At 41.2% G+C, this 13,723-nt stretch overlaps 1 pseudogene; it reads left to right on the top strand.

Moving 5' to 3' along the window:
* The first annotated feature begins 12,540 nt into the window (after positions 1–12,540).
* LOC136157372 (ubiquinol-cytochrome c reductase complex assembly factor 2 pseudogene) lies at positions 12,541–13,382 on the top strand (annotated as a pseudogene).
* Positions 13,383–13,723: the final 341 nt, after the last annotated feature.

Below are 13,723 nucleotides of genomic sequence, written 5' to 3'. Positions count from 1 at the left end.
TGCAGAAACTTATAATGAAGGGATTAAAAATTCTTCATAATTCTATCAAACAGAGATAGCCAGTGTTAACATTTTGGTGTACTCTCTCATCTTTTTTATCATATTTGAAACATTTTATTGATTCTTAGCAATCATATGATAAAGTATACAAATTTTAAGTGTCCAAATTATAATGAATTTTTACTTATACAGTCTGTCTAGTCAAGGCTGTGGTTTTTCCAGTGGTCATGTATGGATGTGAGAGTTGGACTGTGAAGAAAGCTGAGCACTGAAGAATTGATGCATTTGAACAGTGGTGTTGGAGAAGGCTCTTGAGAGTTCCTTGGACTGCAAGGAGATTCAACCAGTCCATCCTAAAGGAGATCAGTCCTGGGTGTTCATTGGGAGGACTGATGCTGAAGCTGAAACTCCAATACTCTGGCCACCTCATGCGAAGAGCTGACTCATTGGAAAAGACCCTGATGCTGGGAGGGATTGGAGGCAGGAGGAGAAGGGGACGACAGAGGATGAGATGGCATCACCAACTCAATGGACATGGGTCTGAGTAAACTCTGGGAGTTGGTGACGGACAGGGAGGCCTGGCATGCTGCGGTTCATGGGGTCGCAAAGAGTCGGACACGACTGAGTGACTGAACTGAACTGAATGAGGTATCCACCACCTTGATCAAGAAAAACAATGTTTCCAACAACACTCCACACACCCTCAATTCCCTTTTTAATCAAGTTTACCTCTCTGTCTCCCAGGGTACCCTTAGTTTGGTCCTTCTTGCAATAGTCCCCATGATTTTGAACTTAATACATATGGACTTATATGGAATATCCCTTGTCGGTATCACTTCTTTTGTTCAACACAGTATTCATGAGTTCATCTATGCTGTTATAGCATGTAGCTATATTCTTTGTTGGGCTTCCCCCATAGCTCAGTGGTAAAGAATCTGCCTGCAATGCAGGAGACATAAGATATGTAGGTTTCATCCCTGGGTCAGGAAGATCCCCTGGAGGAGGGCGTGGCCTCCTCATTCCAATATTCTTGCCTGGAGAATCCCATGGACAGAGAATCCTGGCGGGCTACAGTCCATAGGGTCACAAAGAGTCACACGCAACTGAAGCGACTGGGCATGCATGCATACATTTCCTTTGTTATTGTTATCCTACTCTTATATTGTGATTCTGTTGTATCCTATACCACAGTCTTTTCATCCATTGATAAACACTTGAGTTGTTTCCAGTTTTTATGTTTTATGAATAAGGCCCAAACATTCCTGAAAGTATCTTTTGGTGGATAGACACTCCTTTCTCTGGGATTCTTCTCCTTTCTTTGTGTGTCCCTCTAAGTGTAGACTATATTTTATAAGAAATTGAACTCACATCTATTTTTGTTATTTTCACATCTATTTCTGTATTTTTATTGACCACAGGAGTCCAGGGCCTCCCAGGAAACAGGACTGTTTCAGCAACCCTGACAGGCGCAGGCATTGTCTGGGGGCAGCCTGGGGCAAGCAGCATGGAGGTACATGCTGGATAATTCCTTCAGTTCATTAGGAATGTATTCTCTCTCCTCTCTTACCAAGGCCAGCACATCACCACCCAACTTATCCTAGGATTTAGCCCTAGTTACTGACCTGGCATCCGTGAAAGGATCAGAGGGCAGCTCCTGAGGGGGAGCACCTGTTGCCTTCTCAGGTAGAACTTCCGCAGAATCTTCCAGCACAGTGGGGCTCTTACTGGGAAGAGGGGACCACCTGTGCAAACCCAGAGACTCCAGGGGGCGGTTTGCAGAATCCATGTCCTTCATATCCTGGTTGGTCTCCAACTAGATATCTCTATCCCATGTTTCAGGATCCCACTTTTCCCGACCAAGTCCTTAACATTTGCATAACACACCTACCTTGGCTAAGCCCACAAACGTCTCTGGAGTTCTGTAAGTTCTAACAAGTAAGTTACCAGTCTGCTATTCAGCTGTGTCTGTTCTTCCTTTATAGAAAATAAAGCCTCTTCTGGATCTCACACTTTGGCATTAATTCTTTGTTAACAGCCTCCAGTCTCTCCATAGTCTTCTGTAGGACATCAATACAATTTGGTAGTAAGCAGCCAACTCTGCATTGCTGGCCCCCTAGTTTTAAATCACTTACATCTCTCAGTTCAGTTCAGTTGCTCAGTCATGTCTGACTCTTTGCAACCCCATGGACTGCAGCACGCCAGGCTTCCCTGTCCATCACCAACTTCCTGAATCTGCTCAAACTCCCATCCATTGAGTCAGTGATGCCATCCAACCACCTCATTCTCTGTCAACCTTGCTATAGCATTTCCTTTCATTGGGACATTTCCCCAGGTCACTCTTAGTGAAATTTTTAGTAGTTTGGCCACCACCTTTTGACAGAGACTATCCATATTCACCTACCAACCAGGAGACCATCTTCTTCATCTTGCCCTGCAGTGGGTAAGTTAGTCTCAAATCCCCATCTTCCTGCCTATTTTCTCAGTCCACATCTGCCGTCACCTGTGCTAGTTCCAGTGAGTTAGTTCCAGTTAATTCCTGCTTTCTGAGAAGTAGATACCAAGACAGGATTAAGAATTTTATTAGGGGACATGCTTGTGAAAGGAAAAAGTGAGGGAGCTAGAGAAGTCTTTGTAGTTCAGTTGCTCTGTCATATCTGACTATTTGTGACCCCCCTGGACTGCAGCAAACCAGGCTTCTCTGTCCTTCACTATCTCCCAGAGCTTGCTCAAACTCATGTCTATTGAGTCGGTGATGCCATGCAGTGATCTCATTCTCTGTCATCCCCTTTTCCTGCCTTCAATCTTTCCCAGCATCAGGGTCTTTTCCGATGAGTTGGCTCTTCACATCAGGTGGCCAAAGTATTGGAGTATCAGCTTCAGGATCAGTCCTTTCAATGAATATTCAGGACTGATTTCCTTTAGGATTGACTGGTTTGATCTCTTTGCTGTCCAAATGACTCTCAAGAGTCTTCTCCAGCTCCACAGTTCGAAAGCATCAATTCTTTGGCATTCAGCCATCTTTGTGGTTCAACCCTCACATCTGTACTAGACTGTCAAAAAAACCATAGCTTTGACCATATGGACATTTGTCGACAAAGTGATGTGTCTGCTTTTTAATACACTGTCTAGGTTTGTCATAACTATTCTTCCAAGGAGCATGAGTCTTTTAATTTAATGGCTACAGTCACCATCTGCATTGATTTTGGAGCCCAAGAAAATGGAATCGACACTGTTTCAACATTTTCCCCATCTATTTGCCATGAAGTGATAGGACTGGATGCCATGATCTTCATTTTTTGACTGTTGAGTTTTAAGTCAGCTTTTTCACTCTCCTCTTTCACCTTCAACAAGAGGCTCTTTAATTACTCTTCACCTTCTGCCATTAAAGTGGTATCATATGCATATCTGAGGCTGCTGATATTTCTCCCAGCAATCTTGATTCCAGCTTGTGATTCATCCAGCCTGGCATTTTCTCATGATGTACTCTGTATATAAGTTAAGTAAGCAGGGTGACAATATACAGCCTTGATATACTCCTTTTCCAATTTTGAACCAGTCTATTGTTCCATGTTCAGTTCTAACTGCTGCTTCTTTTCCAGCATATAGGCTTCTCAGAAGGCAGATAAGGTGGTCTGGTACTTCCATCTCTTTAAGAATATTCCACAATTTGTTGTGATCCACACAGTCAAAGGTGTTAATACAGTCAGTGAAACAGAAGTAGATTTTTTAAAAATTCCATTGCTTTTTCTATGATCTAGCAAGTGTTGGCAATTTAGTCTTTGGTTCCTCTGCCTTTCCTAAGTCCAGCTTGTACATCTGGAAGTTCTTGGTTCAAGCATTGCTGATGTCTAATTTGAAGGATTTTGAGCATAATCTTGCTGGCATGTGAAATGAGTGCAACTGTACGGTAGTTTGAACATTCTTTTGCATTGTGTTTCTTTGGGATTGGAATGAAAACTGACCAACTGATCTTTTCCAGTCCTGTGGCCACTGCTGAGTTTTAAAAATTTGCTGGCATAAAGAGTGCAGCACTTTAACAGCATTATCTTTTAGTGTTTTAAATAGCTCAGCTGGAATTCCATCACCTCCACTAGCTTTGTTTGTAGCAATGCTCTCTAAGGCCCACTTGATTTCACACTCCAGGATGTCTGGCTCTAGGTGAGTGACCACAGCATCATGGTTATCTGGGTCATTAAGAGGTTTTTTTTTTTTTTTGTATAGTTCTTTTGTGTATTCTGGCCACCTTTTCTTAATCTCTTCTGATTCTGTTAAGTCCTTGCCATTTTTGTCCTTTGTTATGCCTGTCATTTCATTAAAGTTTCCCTTGGTATCTCCAATTTTCTTAAAGAGATCTCTAGTCTTTCCCAGTCTACTGTTTTCCTCTATTTCTTTGCACTGTTCACTTAAGAAGGGTTTCTTAACTCTCTTTGCTTTTCTCTGGAACTCTGCATTCAACTGGGAAGACCTTTCCTTTCTCCTTTGTCTTTCACTTCTTTTCTTTTCTCAGCTATTTGTAAGGCTTCCTCAGACAACCACTTTGCCTTCTTGCATTTCTTTTTCTTGGGGACAGTTTTGGTCACCACCTCTTGTACAATGTTATGAACCTCTGTCCATAGTTTTTCAAGATTCTAGCTTGAGCTTCATCCAGCCCAGCATTTCGCACAATGTACTCTGCATTTAAGTTAAATAAGCAGAGTGACAATATACAGCCTTGACATACTCCTTTCCCAATTTTGAACCAGTTCATTTTTCCATGTCTGGTTCTAACTGTTGCTTCTTGACCTGCATGCAGATTTCTCAGGAGGCAGGTAAAATGTCTGGTATTCCTACCTGTTTAAGAATTTTCAACAGTTTGTTATGATCCACACAGTCAAAGGCTTTAGTGTAGTCAATGAAGCAGAAGTACATGTTTTTCTGGAATTCTGTTGCTTTTTTCTATGATTCAGTGTATCTCGGCAACTTGATCTTGGTTCTTCTGCCTTTTCTAAATCCCACTTGTACATCTGGAAGTGTTGGTTCATGTAATATGGAGGCCTAGCTTGAAGGATTTTGAGCATCACCTTGCTAGCACGTGACATGAGAAGGCTAGAGGAGCCATAAGGTCACAATGCAAGTCTGACCCTGAGTGAAGGAGAGAGGATCAGGAGGTTGGGTGGAAGTATTCTAGACTATCATGCAGCTTAGGAAAACTCACAAGCCATCAGGGAGATTTTGAGACAATGTTGGCTGTCAGAGGAGTCTCAGGTCTCCCAGGATAACTTGTCTTGATATCCTGCTGCTCTCAGACATTAGTTGGAAGCACCCCGTGGGATTCATGGCCACCATGCAGATATAGTGATGGCTTTCCAGTGGTAGCACTTGGATTCTTGGTTAGTTACTCTCCCTTTTGCCAGAGATCTATGAGGTACATTCTCTTAGTCACCAAAAATGGGATTAGCACAGTATCCAGAATAACGTGTCCCTAAGAGTTTGCATAATTACTATTTTCTTACATCCCTAACACTTAGAGTGGTTTTCACTTTCAGTTTCATAAGCAATGCTGCTTTGAACATTGATGCTTTCCATCGTTTCTTAGAATAGATTCTTGGAAATGGAATGGGTCAGGTGAAAGAATGAACATTTCACTCTCTTTTAAAAATTTTTAATTGAAGTATAGTTGATTTACAATTTTTCAGGTGTGCAGCAAAATGACTTATGAATACAGATGTGCACACACATATATGCAAATATATTTTTTCAGAATCTTTTCTATTATAGGTCATTATAAGATATTGAATATAGTTCCCTGTGCTACACAGTAGATCCTCATTGGTTATCTATTTTATATATAGCAGGGTGTATCTGTTGTAAATAAATTCCAAAATTATCCCTGTTATAAATAAATATCCCTGTTACACATAAATTCCAAATTTATCCCTCCCCACCCTTTTCCCTTTGGTAATCATACATTTATTTTCTATGTCTGCAAGTCTATTTCTGTTTTGTGAATAAGTTCATTAGCATTATTTTTTTGAGATTCCACATATAAATGATACCATATTTGTCTTTGTCTGATTTATTTCACTTAATCGCTAGTTCTACCCATGTTGCTACAGATGGCATTATTTCATTCTTTTCTATGGGTGGGTAGTATTCCATTGTGTGTGTGTGTGTGTGTGTGTGTGTGTGTGTGTGTGTGTGTGTGCGCACCACATCTTCCTTATACATTCATCTGCTGATGGACATTTAGTTTGCTTCTGTGTCTTGGCTATTGTAAATAGTGCCTGTGTGAACATTGTGGTACACGTATCTTTTTAAATTAGAGTTTTCTCTGAATACAGCTTAGCAGTGGGATTGCTGGATCATATAGTAACTCTACTTTCAGTTTTTTTTAAAGAAGCTCCATACTGTTCTCCATGTGGTTGTACCAATTTACATTCTCACCAGTGCATAGGAGAGTTCCTTTTTCTCCTCACTCTCTCTAGAATTTAATACTTGTAGACTTTTTGATCATGGCCATTCTGACCATTATGAGGTGATAACCTCATTGCAGTTTTGATTTATGTTTCTCTAACAATGAGTAATGCTGAGCATCTTTTCATGTGCCTATTGGCCATCTCTATGTCTTCTTTGAAGAAATGTCTATTTAGGTCTGCCCATTTTTGATTGGGCATTAAAAAAAATATTTTTCTGTATGAACTGTTTGTATATTTTGAATATTAGTTCTTTATTGGTTGCATCATTTGCAAATACTTTTTCTCATTTTGTAGGTTGTCTTTTCATTTTATTTATGGTTTCCTTTGATATATAACATTTTAAAAGTTTAATTAGGTCCCATTTGTTTATTTTTGCTTTTGTTTTCATTAGTTTAGGAGATGGATCCAAAAAGACATTGCATGATTTATGTCAAAGAGTGTCCTTCTTATGTTTTCCACTAGGAGTTCTACAGTATCCAGTCTTACATTTAGGTCTTTAAGTCAATTTGAGCTTATTTTTATGTATGGTGTTAGAGAATTTTTAATTTTATTCTTATTATTGTAGCTGTCCAATTTTCTCAGAACAACTTATTAAAGAGTTTGCATAATTACTAACCATGTTTTTATATCCCTAACACTTAGAGTGGTGTTCACTTTCAGTTTCATAAGCAATGATGCTTTGAACATTGATGTTATTCATTGTTTCTTAGAATAGATTCTTGGAAGTTGAACGGTCGAGTGAAAGAGTGAACATTTCATTCTCTTGTAAAAATTTTTAAATATTTAAATTGAAGTGTAGTTGATTTACAATATTTCAGGTGTGCAGCAAAATGACTCTTATGAATACATGTGTGCACATATATAATATATGCATAATTATATGCAAATACATATTTTCCAGAATATATATGCAAACATATTCTTTTTCAGAATCTATTATAGGTCATTACAAGATGTTGACTATAGTTTCCTGTGCTACACAGTCTCTTTAATCTACACAGTCTCTTATAAAAGAGACTGTCTTTTATGTTCTATATATTCTTGTCTCCTTTGTTGTAGATTAACTGACATAAGAATGTAGGTTGTAGACTTTCTATCATGTTCCATTGATTTATGTGTCTGTTTTTGTGTCAATACCATACTGATTTGATTATTGTAACTTTGTAATATAATCTGAAATCAGAGACTGTGGTTTCTCCAGATCCATTCTTCTTTCTCAAGATTGTTTTAGCCATGTGGGGTCTTTAGTGTTCCTGTAAAATTTTTAAAAAATTTTAAATTCAGTTCTGTGAAAAACGCCATTGATAATTTGATAAGTTTTGCATTGAATCTGTGGATTACCTTGAGTAGTATGGCCATTTTAACAATACTGATTCTTTCAATTCAAGAACATGATATAGCTTTCCATCTATTTGTGTCATCTTCAGTTTCTTTCATCAGTGTCTTATAGCTTTTGGAGTACAGACCTTTGGCCTCTTTAGGAAGGTTTAGTCTTAGGTATTTTATTCTTTTTGATGTGACTGGTAAATGAGATAGTGATAGAAATGCAACAGATTTCTGTGTATTCTTCTTGTATCCTGCAACTTTATTGAGTTCACTCATGAGCTCTATTAGTTTCCTGGAGGTGCATTTAGGATTTTCTACTTCTGCCACCTGATGTGAAGAGCTGATTATCAGTTGAGGAATCTTTGATTGCAAGCAACTTAACTAAAAGTTTCTTCAGTGAGAAGACTGAAGAATTAGGATTTAAAGAGAAATGCTCTTGGTAGAACAAATTGTTCATCATTCTCATGTTAATGTCTTCTCCAAACTGGACTGAATTGGCATCCATGGAATCTTGTCCCTGCATCCCTCTGCTCAGAATTCCATATCCTGGGTCACAGGTCTCCTCCTTGTGTACCCCAGATTGTTGAAAGAGAGCATCCCCAGAAGGGCTTTCCAAAGGGAAAAGGTCTTGCTTATTACAGTCCCACAATGACCACATTATAATACAGAGATGATAATTCCCCCTAAGGAAGACTGGATTTTGTGTGTGTGTGTGTGTGTGTGTGTGTGTGTGTGTGTGTGTGTGTGTGTGTGTTTTCAGATGAGAATTAAATGAGAGTGCATATTAGCTCAATCAGAGTCTAGAAACATTGAAGTTAGAGTGGGGGAAATCTTGATACCTGGTTTTCTTCCATCCTTCAACTTCTGCCTCTTTATTTTTGCTAGCAACTGTCCTGTTCCTTCAACAGCAATTTTTACTTACAAAATGCTTTATGAGCATGATATAATTAACCAAACTGATATGCTGTGCTGTAGAATTCCTTTGGCGAACAGACAATATGAATTGCAAAGAGCTGGGAATTAGCTTCTCATTTGTTTTGAAGAGATATGGCAGGGAATGGGGTGGGGCTTTTTGATTGTGGCTCAAAAACTGATTTCTAATTGCTCTTCTTATTGCTGGTTTAGCTGATGCTACCTTTAGTTTTTTATCTTTGATTCTATTTCTTTTCTAAGTGAGTTAGGAAATGGCGTGCTTGACTCCACCCCAAGTATATTTACTTAAACATTTAAAGTATGTCTCCATACTCATGCAGCTGAATGATTTGGGAAACATCATAATCCGATCCAAATTCTAGTGTTACTTAGACTATTGAGACCAAAGTTGAAAATCTGAATAATTCTCTTAAATACTGACTACTCATTTTATTTTGAATGCAAAGATATGTCTATAGTACAGTTAGTGGTTACAGTGGTTTTAACTTTGGAGTTCGAGCTTGGTTTAAATCTTAGTTCTGACATTTACAAAACACCAGTTTTCTCAACAGTAAAATGGAATAACAATGCTGTTAGCCTAGGCTCATCTTACTTCATCTTGAGAAAGTCCTGGGAAGCTTTCCCCAACATGACACTCTCACCCTCAGTCTAGAGTAGACTCCCTTGTGATCCACACTCACAGCACAAATTCTCTCAGATTCACAACTGCAGTTTAAGTTTCTACTCTTCTGTTAGATTATTTAATTACATCTGCCTCAACACCCTTCCCTGCACAGACTAAACTCCATGAGGTTAGGGTCAACTATGTCTATCTTCTTCACCTTGCTCCTGGTTGGCATTCCATAAATATTTATTGAATGAATGAATGAAAGAAGGAATGATTTCCCATAGAGGATTACTGAGATCATGTATAAAAACCTCAGTGTCTGGTATGTAGTAAGAAATAAATAAATGTAACCTCTTGCAAAGAAAAACACCAAAAAATAACCTTCAAAACAAAACAAATCCTTCAACAACCAAATCATATATCATGCAAGAAATAAAATATTAATATGTTGTTGTCATCATTAAATGCTGATTTTTCAAGTTGAGTTATGCTCCTGGAACAAATAACCCTTGATTTCAGCTATGTAAAACAACAAAAGCTTATTTCTTGCTCATGTGACATTTTCTCTTTTAAATATTTATATTTATTTATTTGGATATGCCAGGTCTTAATTGTGGCACTGAGTTAAATGACAGCCTACTCCAGTATTCTTGCCTGGAGAATTCCGTGGGCAGAGGAGCCTGGTGGGCTACAGTCTGTGGGCCTGCAAAGAGTGAGACATGCCTGAGCACACATCACAGCCTGCAGAAGCAGGAGCCAGAATGATAGGGGGTGATCTTAGGAGCTCAGGCAGGTAAATCTCACCAGTAGGATGATTATCTGAATATTTTAACAGCTCGTGTGGTTGTATAGAGAGGTGCTGGTTGACCTTCAGTCCCAGGTGAAGCTAGGCCTTGACTGGGCGTGGCTGTCCCAGAGCCATGGTTAAAACATTTGCTAGGGAGTCTCATTTTACAGAGAAGAGATTAAGAGCCAGAGAGGGCAAAGGAGTTCCATCAGGTCACACAGCAGATTGGTGAGAGGGAAATAGAAAGGCCAGGAAATGCAGAGACACAGGGCTACAGAGGGAATGAGCAACAGAGCTAGAGGTGAGACAGAGAGGTACAGAGAGGAAAACCCAGAGAGAAGCAGGGTTCAAGAGGGCAGTAGAGAGGAACAGGAGAGGTGGAGGAGAGAGCAAGTGTGACACAGATAGAGAAGCAGAAGGAATGGGAGAAAGGCTGAGAGAGACAGGGAGGTGGTGGATACAGGACAGACTCTGTAAGGTGCCATCGACCTCACGATGTCGGGGTGATGGGGTGATGGGCCAGTGACATGCTTCTTCCTGTTTATGGATTGAGCTGCAAAGGGCCAGTGGGGTAGAAAGAACAATTAGGGGAAAGGCTGTTGGCATGGAGTGGGGTGGGCCGGGCTGGTGGGGGGAGGCAGAAGGACTAAGCACTGTAGAGTCTTTTCATGGCCTGTGTGTATCTGTTAGTCACTGCGGGAGCAGACATGCAGACTGGGACCCCCCACCGCAACCCATTCGTTCCCACCAGCCTGCTGCTCTGCCAGACGGCTGCCCTACCAGGTCATTGCCTCTGAGCCTTATTTATTGCTCCAAAATCTGGGGCCAGGAGGAGTCCCTGCTGGCACGCTCAGGCGGAAGCTTCCATCTAAATCCCGGACTTGGCCTCAGCCACTGCCGCTGAGCAGGAGGAACAGTGGGAGGACCGACCTTGATTTGTACCAGGGCGGCTTTTTAACACATGGAAGATGGTGTTTTCTGTGGCAGGGAGAGTTCTTCCTGCTGCCTAGAGATTTAAGTCATGGCCTTATTTTTCCCCACTAGAGAAACACTTTTTAAAACCCACATATATTTCCTAATTCAGCTCTGGCTGTTTTAACCAGAGTTAAAGAGTTCAGGGATGAAGTAGCTCCCAATGATCAAGAACTTAGAGTGTCAGTCTAAATCAGCTATACTTCAATAATAATAAAAAGAAATAAAAGAAGAAGTAAAAACTGATCAATCTATTTTAAAAAAAGAATTTACAGTATGAGGAATACTGCGAGGGTTATGTCATTGGATCCTTGTACAAAGTTACGAGGGAGGCACTATAATTTCCCACTTTACAGGTGAGATCACTGAGGTCAGGGAGAGAAGAAACTTGCACAGATCCCATTTCTGTCAGTGCCAGAGCCGATCTGTCTACCTGCCATTCCCCATCACTGAGCTATCCTGTCTGCTCTGCGCCCATGATACAGGTGAAGACATCAAGCCTTATCATGTCTAACAACTTGCCCAAAGGCTCATTCATAGAAAGTTGCAGAATGAGGATCTGCCCTTAGGTCTGTTCATCTTCGAGCCTCTGCTCTCATCTTCTGTGCATTGGGTTGGGGTCTTTCAGAAACAGAGACTCCCTCCTTCTAGATGTTTTTGTGCTTCATGAAGAAAGTAGGGGAACTGAAATCTCCAATAGAACTGTGTGTACACTAAAACATGGGCAAGATGGTAAACTTCGTATTATGTGTATCTTACAACAATGAAAACTTCTTAAAGGGAAATAGAAAGCTCCAGTAGCAACCCTCTTGGCTGTGGATAATGTGCTGTTTGTTTAAATTGGAGGATAATTGTTTTACAATGTTGTATTGGCTTCTGCTGCACAGTGACGTGAATCAGCCCTGAGCATATACATATCCTCTCCCTCTTGAGCTTCCTTCCCACCCCTCTAGGTCGTCCACTAACCTTGCTTTGCCTCTAACTCATGGAGTCTGCATATTCTTGGCTTCTGTTGCCTTGTGTCTTCTGCTGCCTCACTGCCTTGTGTTTCCTGAGTTCTCTGTGTGCCCCTGGTCTTCTACCCCATCTCTCTCTATTGATCTTGTCCTTGCATAGTTGCTAAGTCATGTCTGACTTTTTGCGACCCCATAGACTGTAGCCCACCCAGCTCCTTCTGTCCATGGGATTTCCCAGGCAAGAATATTGGAGTGGGTTGCCCTTTCCTTCTCCAGGGGAATCTTCCCGACCCAGATTGCATCTCCTGCTTGGCAGGCAGCTTCTTTACCACTGAGCCACCTGGGAAGCCCCAGCTCTCTATCATGTATCTATCTTTCAAGTCAACCTTCCCAAAGCAGGAGATCAGATTGGATGGCATCTTAGATCTGGTTCACTGGAAAATGGGCTCTCAGATGGAGATTTGCCTGATGGAACTTTCAGGAAGAACATTTAAAATTAGCACCATGGAGGATCTAAGAGAAGAGGACAGGATAGAGGAGAAGTGGAACTGTAAAGCAGTCTTAATGTAATGGAGCAGGGCCCTATGGAACCTTTCTGGGACAGACCCCTCCCCCATATCATCTGCTTTGGCTCTTCTCCGATGTCCCTAGATAATAGTATCTGCAACACATGCTGAGCTGTTTTACAGATATGAAACAAATGGACGATGTTAACTACTTGATGAACATGGGTGCATAGCCCCCAGGTCTACTGGAGCCTAAGGATTGATAGTACTAACCCCTGTGACCCTCCCTGTGGCCTTACTATCAGCCACAGGTGCTTGAGCTGATCACACACCTGTGATCCTCTCTCCCTCACTTGGCCTTTAAAAATGCTTCATAGGGGCGGAGTTAAGCAGGGCCTAACACGGCGGCCAGCCGCTACAGGCGGTTTCTTAAGCTGTGTGAGGAATGGCCAGTGGACGAGACCAAACGGGGCCGGGACTTGGGTGCTTATCTGCGGCAGCGGGTAGCGCAGGCCTTTCGGGAGGGAGAGAACACCCAGATTGCAGAGCCTGAGGCCTGTGATCAGATATAAGAGAGCTTGGCACGGCTGCACTCAAACTACTACAAACACAAGTACCCTCGCCCTAGAGACACAAGCTTCAGCGGCCTGTGCCTGGAAGAGTACAAGCTGATCCTGTCCACAGACACATTGGATGAGTTTAAGGAGATGAATAAAGGCATGTGGAAGAAGCTGCAGGAGAAGTTTGCCCCCGGGGACCCCGAGGAAAAGCACAAACCCTGGGCTCGGGCCCTGTCATGCCCGCGCACCTAAGCGTGGAGTCGTGTGTGTTGCCATCATCAATAAAACGCCCTGATCGCCCCCCCCCAAATGCTTCATAATAGACAACTAGAATAGAATAGCAAGAAAAGATAAGAAAGCCTTCCTCAGTGATCAATGCAAAGAAATAGAGGAAAACAATAGTATGGGAAAGACTAGAGATCTCTTCAAGAAAATTAGAGATACCAAGGGACTATTTCATGCAAAGATGGGCATAGTAAAGGACAGAAATTGTATGGACCTAACAGAAGCAGAAGATATTAAGAAGAGGTGGCAACAATACACAGAAGAACTATACAAAAAAGGTCTTCATGACCCAGATAACCACAATGGTGTGATCACTCACCTAGAGCCAGACATCCT

This window comes from Muntiacus reevesi, chromosome 2, assembly GCF_963930625.1.
Source record: "Muntiacus reevesi chromosome 2, mMunRee1.1, whole genome shotgun sequence".
In the NCBI taxonomy this organism is placed as follows: Eukaryota; Metazoa; Chordata; class Mammalia; order Artiodactyla; family Cervidae; genus Muntiacus; species Muntiacus reevesi.
The sequence above is the reverse complement of the archived record's forward strand: the minus strand, read 5'-3'. Positions and strand labels throughout refer to the sequence as shown.